The following is a 6,924-nucleotide window of genomic DNA, read 5'->3' on the forward strand; positions in this document are numbered from 1 at the left end:
CGGGGCCGCAAGTTTGACCTCGTAAGTAGCTAGAGGTCAGCGGGGCCGCAAATTTGACCTTGAATGTAGCTAGAGGTCAAACCATGAGGCTAACTGTGGTAGTCATGACGTCAGCTACAGCAGCGACTCCAGTAGCTGTTACACCATCTCGACCTTGACCTTGACCTTCGGTCAAGCGGGAAAGCATCTGCCGGCATCGGATGCGCAGGTCATGAAAGTGGGCTTTGCATGAAACGCCGGTGCACTTTGGTGCGTTCACCGGAACGCTAGGTGTGATCGATGCGACTGCTGCCGTGGGGAGCGGCAGATGTGCGCCGCGTAACCGCGTTGCGGAGAGGAGGAAAGGAGGCATTCAAGGTGTGCTGCCTACTCCCTCCGGGAGGTCACATTCCTTGACCGAGCGGAGCGGGAAAGCGAGTGCTGTAATCGCATGCGCAGGGCATCAAACTGCATTCCGCATAAAACGCCGGTGCACTTTGATGCGCTCAACCTAACGCTAAGTTATGAAGATACGACGCCTGCCGTAGACACCGCCAATTGCTCGACCCCCAACGTAGCGAGAGTGATGCAGGTTTTCGCGTTCGATCAGAGTTAACCAGAGCTAAACCACCAGCTATTTTTTGCTACCATACGCCTATGTGGAAGTGAAAAGCGAGTGAGATGCCCTCTATCACACTGCGCAAAAAGACGGTTTACTAGCTTTCTACTCTTTAGGCAGAGCAACGCTTTTTTGTTGATCAGTTTACCCACATAGGAAAACAAAAATACATGAATCGCCGACCAAAGGCTTGTGCCAACGCTCTTGCGGAGCATGCCGTATCAGCAAAACATCGTATCTGCTGGAATGAGGCATTTATTATCGCCAAAGAAAGAAACGGGCTTACACGCCAATATCTTGAGTCGCTGGCGATACAAACGACTAAAAAAACAATTAATCTCAATGACGGCAATCTCCCGCCAGTGTATGCAAGATGCCTCGGACGATTGTTGAAACGTATTTAAGAGCCGGGTTTTTTAGTAAAGCCTTCAGTGAACAAGGCTTCCGTAAGGAAGCCGAAACGTCGTTTATTGACACAAGCCTTTGGTTGGCGATTCATGTATTTTTGTTTTCCTATGACGCTACTACCTGACCAGACGAGATTTCGTCCAACCTTAGACTTCAGTTTACCCACACTCGACTTTTAGTAAAACCATACTCGAGGGCAGGCTTAAAGCCGACGAAGTCAGAGGAGTCACTTGTGCAGTTTGCTCACTTAGAGAGGATGAACGAGTAGGATATGTTCCTTTCCGTTCAGTTAAGTGAGACCAGCGGCGAAGTGGCACGTGACTACCAAAAGTGTTTTTTTTCTGCCGACGCAACAGAATTAGTTCCAAGAAGTAACATTCTGTAGGTCTTAAATGTTGACTTTCCTTTCTGAGTTCCGAATCCTGACTACCATTTTTCTTTTTTCTTTTTTTTCTTTTTTGTTTTATTTCTTGCATGCTGTACTGCGACACAAGTCTCAGTTGGGAAAGTAGTCATTTATTTTCTTGTATTTTTGTTGTCGTTTTTGCTGAAGAAAGTCTTGCGCTTGTCTCGTCCTTCAGCATCAAAATTCCAGCAGCAATATTCCCTGGAAACATCAGTCTCGCACCGAATATTTTCGTACACAGCATATCTTTGCTACCCGCCGCGGCGGCTCAGTGGTTAGGGCGCTCGACTACGGATCCGGAGTTCCCGGGCTCGAACCCGACCGCGGCGGCTGCGTTCTTATAGAGGAAAATGCTAAGGCGCCCGTGTGCTGTGCGATGTCAGTGCACGTTGATGATCCCCAAGTGGTCGAAATTATTCCGGAGCCCTTCACTACGGCATCTCTAATTCTTCCTTTCTTCTTTCACTCCCTCCTTTATCCCTTCCCTTAGGGCGCGGTTCAGGTCTGCAACGATATACGAGACAGATACGGTGCCATTTCTTTTCCCCAAAACCAATTATAATTATTATTTATATTATTTTTGCTAACTTAGTCGCTGTTACTCCTTTTTGTGAAAAAAAATCACACTGTTCATTTGACTTTTTTTTTTAATTCCGGTCACCGAGCTTGCATGAAAACACTGCAGCCGTTATGTTGTCATACCATGTGACAGGAACCTCTACTGGCCACCGCTCTAGCTATGTTTACATAAATTCGCGCGGTATATATATGTTGCCATAAATTTATACCGCGCGAATGAGACCAAAAACTTCATTCCCCTTCCCCCCTTTCCTTCTCAAACCTACTTTCGCTTTACTAGCGTACGCAAATGAAAAAAAATTGCATAGAGGAAAAAGCACGAAACAGCAGACATGAAGCGTGCCTTCCCAGCGCCGTCGACTTGCGCCCGTACACCGCGCAGGCAGGGCCGGTTGTGGTTCACCTCTTCAGTTTCCCACGAATGGCCCGTCCTACGCCAGAAACGAGAACGGCTTCCCTCCTCTCCCCAGAGAGAAGGAGAGAAGCTGCATCGACCGAAGGCAAGTGGGAGGGGGGGGCGGTAGCTGAACGCCACGAACCCCATCGTCGTCTATCAAAGAAGCCAAGGCTGCGAGGGTTCTTCCAAGTGACTCGGAACGACCCCATAACGTAGCGCCATTACCACGTCCTCTTCTCGACTTCTTAATACACAATGCAGGACGCGCCGAATTTCGTTTCGTTTCATCATTACTTTCATTTCAATTTTCTTCAGGGAGTGGCGATTTTAGTGAATGTAAAGGAATCCCAAATGGGCGAAGTTAATCAGAACTTGTCCACTAGAGCATGCCTAAGAAAGGGACACCGAGAGGAGTTTCATCGAGTTGCATGTGTAATTAAAAATTATTAACCTGGGATAATATGTTTAGCTGAGTTTGGTGTATGGGGGTTTAACGTCCCAAAGTGACTCAGGCTGCGAGAGACGCCGTAGTGAAGGGCTCCGGAAATTTCGACTACATATAGGGTTCTTAACGTGCACTTACATCGCACAGTACAAGGGCCTCTAGAATTTCGCCTCCATTGAAACTGGGCCACTGTGGCCGGGATCGAACCCCCGTCTTTTACGTCAGTATGGTTTTTATGACGTCACAAAATGTCTGCTGTTACAAAAGAAAGCTGCAGACGAGCTGTAATTACAAAATAGTGCTACAAAAGATCTGAAATTTGCAAAGAATGCTGCTGTACTCTGGGCATGCCAACGGTAAGCCCCAGAAGACTGGTACAATGGAGCGGTGCAGACCACCTGGCATTGCAACGCAGTAGTACAATAGAACTGACATTACATGCACTGCAGTTCTACGCCTTACTGATAGCGTTCCTCGTTTTCGTGCGCCCACAAGGCCTACAGTCGGAAACAAGACAAGAAAAAACGGGTTTTCTCTGTCAAGGGACTCGCTTGCCGCCATTGGCGTCGCCCTATCCTCATGAAGCTGCCAACGTGGCTATTCGGGGAGTGACAGGTGAAAGGCGTTATTCCCTGTAGCGTGACAATGCGGAGAGTGAAAGATGAAAGGGGTTAGTCCACTCCCTGCATTAACGGCGACAGTCCCCTATCTGCATTGTCTCTTTCATCTTCCACTCTCTGCAATGTCACGCTACTCCCCGCATAGTCCTGCTACCCACTCTAGCAGGTTCACCTGAACCGGCCAAACCTATTTTCTGGAATTGGGTTCTCAGACGAGGAAAAGCCGCTTTTTTCATGATGCGCCTGAGACTGTAATCACCTATACCCACGAAATTCAATTTTACCGAGGGAAGCAAAGATAAATAAAAAACCGTCGAATTCAAAAGACAGACACAATTATCGTGGTGACCGAACTAAAACAGAATTGTGACACAATCGCATTTCCGAATATTCGAAGACGCGCTCATGAAGAGAAACAGAACCATGATCGGTAAAAAAGTACATACAAGATGGTTTACTATATAGAGGAATATGACATAAAAAAGCAAAACGAAATCAGAAGTAGAGCTCCAGAAAAGGAACGACAACACTGTGGAGGGAAGCCAGACAGAAAGCACCCACTGAAATAAAAGAAGGGAAGCCGAAGAGCAGTGGCTTTCCAACAAAAGTATCCATAGCCGGACTAATGGACCGTCAAAGGGATCTCCGGGCCATCGATGCGAGAGCGGTTCGACTTCGGCTCCGTCTTCCCCTCTGCCTTCTCCCGGCGTCGGTGATGTTTCCGCTGGCACCGTCGCTCCAGCGGGAAGCCGGCCAACCATGAGAGGGACGCGGAGGGAGAGTGCATCCTAGTTTCCCGAAATAGCAAGAGGGGAGAGGGATAGAGAGATCAGGGATTCGTGGCAGCGTTGGCGTCTTCGAAGCCGTTGCACAAATTTCGCCCCAGTGCACCATCGTCCCCCCTCCATTTCGCGACGAGCCACTGTGGCATTGGCCTGAGAACAATTAATTCGAAAGCGCCGAACATGCGATATGAACCTAATGGATAACACGTGTTCCTCGCTCTTGGTTGCCGCCGATGGTTGCGCGAGATTTATGTAGGGGTTGGCGCAGCAGGGGTGAGGGTGCTGCTGTCTTTCGTTGCCACCCAAGTGGTGTCCTCTTGAAATCGATTGGTGTTAATGGTTGCGTTCTTGTCTCTTCCTGCGCTGTCGATGACAGTCTTCTGACGGCACAGAACTACCAATTCGCACTCGTTGAAGCAGCGAAAAACGACGAGACTTCTGGTCCTCCTTTTTGAACGCTCGGTGACTCATACGAGGTCCTTCGACGAGCTTTTCTGGTGAAGCGGTCGCCTGCCGCTGTCATAAGATGGTTCTTTTATCAGCCCTACCAGCCCTACCAGTTTACCAGCCCTGCCCAAAGACTTAAACTCAAGAGAAGTGAAAACTCAGCACTGAGTAAATCAGCAGCGACGATCTCATAAACACAGCTGTGGGAACATAAGTTCGTCGGGACGTCCGCTTGCACAAATAAGGTCGGTTCGTTTCGTAAGAGTAAATTAGATTCGCAAGAAGTTATTGTGCCGTTTGAAGAATAAAACACTTACTCAGCAACGTAAAATTAGCTAGGGAGATGCTTAAGGGCGTTTTGGTCAAGTCTATAATGACACAGGGGGCCAGCGAGCGTATATTGTTTAAGCTACGATAAGTAGGTCATTCTCAGTTTGAAGTTGGTGTGCTGGAGGCCGGAAGCAGCGGTCAGCAACTCATACAGTCGTTCATCAATATCAGATGAGTTCAGATCTGTCAGCAAGATGGCATAACAGGTCAGCTTAGTCAGCCTGAATGTAATTCGGCACGCTGAAAGCCAATTGCCCTAAAGCATCTCCTTGTAATATTACGAGACGCGCCTGCAAGACTAGGCGTAGTACTCTAACAGTGACGCGGTCCGTAATGAATTCACTTGAAGTCCCTAACAGTGGCGAAGAAATTATGCGTACGACGTTTAGCTCTAGTATTTACGGTTCGTCCCAAGGCAAACGTCTCCTCCGGTAGTTTTCCCTCAGCATGCACCTCCGGCTGCACCGCCCAGCCGGCGGCGTTCACGATGGTAGCCCGGCTTCCACTGCAGCCAGAGAGAGGGTGCGGATTCGTGAGGGGCTGCTGTTTTACATCATATCATGATTGCGCAATACATGAGTTGTAATAAAAAACGAGACATAAGAAAAGAAGTAGGTGTAAGAAAAAAGGAGACTTTATAAAAAAACAACCCGAAGAGAGAAATGGAAGGAAAAAGAGTGTTCAGGTCCACTTCAACTTGCGTTTATTATCCTGCGGGTGTACTCGCCAGCAAATGGATGCCTACCGGCTTCCCTCCTTTCTTAATCTGGTGCAAATGCAAGTGCGAACGCGGGATGACGACCCCTAAACCTTAACCTCTATTTCTCTAAAATTACATATCTCTTCTAACACCTCTCCGCGACTTCTTACAATCGTTGCTGACAACCGCAGGCCTGGCCCTCTTCTGCTTCGTGAACAGCGGACCAGGCATACACCTGTTCGACAAGTCTATGCGCATTCATTTCAGAAGGGCTGCATATAAATGCAGTTACAGGAAGACATAAAACATTCTCGTTGTTTCTTTTACTTCCCTTAAACATCTCTTACCACATCCAACTATCTTCTAAAATTTCAAATTTTGTGGACCCCCGTGCGCCACAAAGGCTTGAGCGAGAAACTACTGCACCGCTATTTCGGACCCTATAAAGTCCTGCGCCGCTTAAACAACGTTAATTACGAAGTCATTCCAGATGGAACTGTGACCGTCAGTGTTCGACGCCAGCGGCCTGAAATTGTGCATGTGGTGCGCTTCAAGCCATACTTTTCGCGCTACTGAGCGCTTCCTGCAAGTGAAACCTTGCGTTCTTGTACAGGGGTGTCAGGGATAGCAGAGGCCGAAGAAATTGCCGTCGCGCTAGCGATAGCCGAAGGCTACAGAAAAGGTCGCTCCCTAAATATCCTAACGGACTCGAAAGAAACATGCAGAAACTATACGAAGGGCAATATCAGCGGCACTGCCCTCAGAATAATCAGCGAGGCGGCAGCCTCAGCTGAAAGAATACCCATACAACATATAATCTGGGTGCCAGCCCACGCAGGCGTAGCAGGAAACGAAAGGGCGGACAGTCTAGCTCGAGGGCTCACTTACCGAGCAGGCTTATCGATCGTCTCGGAGTCACGGCTACTCATATGCGAGGGGGGCTACACAGAGACCCTACAACTATATAGGGGAATCAGAAAGAGATATCCATCACCACACAAAGCACTGAATAGGGAAGAGGCTGTAGGATGGCGTAGGCTACAGACGAACACCTTCCCTAACCTACACACATACAACAAGATATCACCAACGCAATTCAGACCAGACTGCCCCTGGTGCGGCAGTACGCCCACACTCTATCACATCACCTGGGAATGCAAGAGAAACATAGCATTCCACAATCAACAAACACCGAGTGCGGAGCAATGG

The sequence above is a fragment of the Amblyomma americanum genome, chromosome 9, assembly GCF_052857255.1.
Source record: "Amblyomma americanum isolate KBUSLIRL-KWMA chromosome 9, ASM5285725v1, whole genome shotgun sequence".
Lineage (NCBI taxonomy): Eukaryota > Metazoa > Arthropoda > Arachnida > Ixodida > Ixodidae > Amblyomma > Amblyomma americanum.